Consider the following 1,964-nt stretch of genomic DNA (forward strand, 5'->3'; position numbering starts at 1 on the left):
GGCCAGAGCCTGGAACAGGCTTCCCAGAGAGGTGGTGCTCTCACCTTCCCTGGAAATCTTCAAGAGGAGACTGGATAGGCACCTGGCTGGGGTTTTATGACCCCTCCCACCCCAGTGCTCATTCCTGTCCATGGCAGGGGTCAGACTTGATGATCTGGCTAGGTCCCTTCCGACTCATTGATTCATTGATTCTTCCCCTGCAATATCCCCAGGAAACATCACAAGGGGGGTGGCAGGATGCTCTGAGCTCTAATAACATTGGTCTGTAAATGGCTCTCCTTCCCAGCACCACAGATCCATCACTATAGGGCTTGACTGGCATCAGCATGGAAGGCAGACAGGCTATGGCTAATACAGAAGGAGTATGAAACCTGAGGAGGACTGGAGGAAGGACAGCTTGTGCCTGAAAGTTTGTCTAACATTTAGCATCCTCCCAACTGTACAGTGGGTCCAGTTAAAAATATCGAGCCAATTATGCTGCTTGCATTTTCCCCAAGATTGTCATGACTACAGCAACACTATAATACTGCTACTAATCCAGAGGAGTTCAGAGTATTGTTGCTGCCAGTGGGAAGCACTCAGGGATGGGACAGGTGCCGTGCCTGCACCCTTCATTGGTGTGTGACCACGGTGTCTAGTGTCTTTCATGGGTCAGGCCTTCCTAGGAAGACAACATAATGACCTATCACCCCAATGTCATTTTCATCTACACTGGGAACATCCACTGGAAGCTTCATCCAATTCAAAGCACAGCAGCCATCAAGTGCCCTTGTGTACAACTCCTGTGCCTCTTGCATTGCCTTCCTGGGCCATCTCAATGGGGTTTACAGTGCAAGGTATAGCTTCACAAGCTGTGAACATTTAGGGACTTGGCCCTTGCAAGTGCTACTCATCTAGCCACAATCCAGTACAGTAGTACCCATCACCTGGGATGCAAAACATGTCCCAGCAACCCCCTCTTTAGAGCTGCCCTGTCTATATCTAGTAGGTACCACAGCCCAACATAAAGTACACATGTTCATGCTCACTCACAGCTGATTTCCTTCTGGCTGTGATACATAGGACCTGGCAGAAGGGCAAGGATGTTTAATGCCAGCCACTGCAAGCAGCTTAATATAATTTTATTGTCTTACTGTGTTAGCAAGATGACACCTCAGTGCTATGCAGACAGGACAGTATTTTTACTAGCAGGCAGGATAGAGCCAGCAGGGCACATTTTTACAAGATGTTTATTCCCTTGTAACATTCTGTTCATATGTTAAACTCTCTAATACAAATGATTTCTTCTCAGCTTTCCTACTTGCTAGATCTTGCTGGCACTTGAGTGATGATCACTGAAGACACCTGACAGATCCTTCCTTAACCTACCAGTTCTCTATCTTTATTTTCAAGGCTCTCTGAGCTGGGCCTGGCCTTCTCAGGAGAACTTATCACTCTAAACTCAGGACTGTGGTTTACCGCTTTTCTCTGCTGGGACAATTTGAACTCTCTGGACCACAGAGAGAGCTTATCTTGGAAGAAGACAAACCTTCTAACCCTTTGCATTCAAAAACTTGCCTAAGTTCATCCCAGCAATTTAGTTGGTCCAATAAAAGGTTTCACTCACAAAGAACCTTGCTGTTTGCATATTTCCTGGACCATCATGGCATCTGGCAGCGACAGACTAGCCTTAACTAGAGTGTAGGAGACAACATTTTAAGACAAACAAGCCACTGAAACAATGTTTTAGCCTTTGAAGTACTCTGACTTGTAAAATGTGTATAGAACTTTATTTTAGAGTTCATAACAACACTGTAAGAGGTAAATAGTGGGTGCATCTACATATTTGTTAATGCGCCTTAGATACTGCACATTTAGTCTAGTACTTCCTTAATCAAGTACTAACTAAATGCGCAGTATCTAAAGTTATTGTGCAGTAGCTCCAGCACACAGTTATTTAGTGATACTTATTGCGCATTAGCCTA

General features: G+C 45.2%; 1 protein-coding gene across 1 annotated transcript in view; it reads left to right on the forward strand.

Annotated features, from left to right (window-relative positions):
* Positions 1-1,574, forward strand: part of PPP1R3B (protein phosphatase 1 regulatory subunit 3B) — a 22,649-nt gene extending 21,075 nt beyond the window's left edge. The window contains exon 3 of the transcript XR_002100923.1: positions 1,393-1,574. The gene's annotated coding sequence lies outside the window, so the exon portion shown is untranslated. The remainder of the gene's footprint in view (positions 1-1,392) is intronic.
* Positions 1,575-1,964: the final 390 nt, after the last annotated feature.

Source organism: Crocodylus porosus, unplaced genomic scaffold (genome assembly GCF_001723895.1).
Source record: "Crocodylus porosus isolate Cpor-Errol unplaced genomic scaffold, CroPor_comp1, whole genome shotgun sequence".
Classification (NCBI taxonomy): domain Eukaryota; kingdom Metazoa; phylum Chordata; order Crocodylia; family Crocodylidae; genus Crocodylus; species Crocodylus porosus.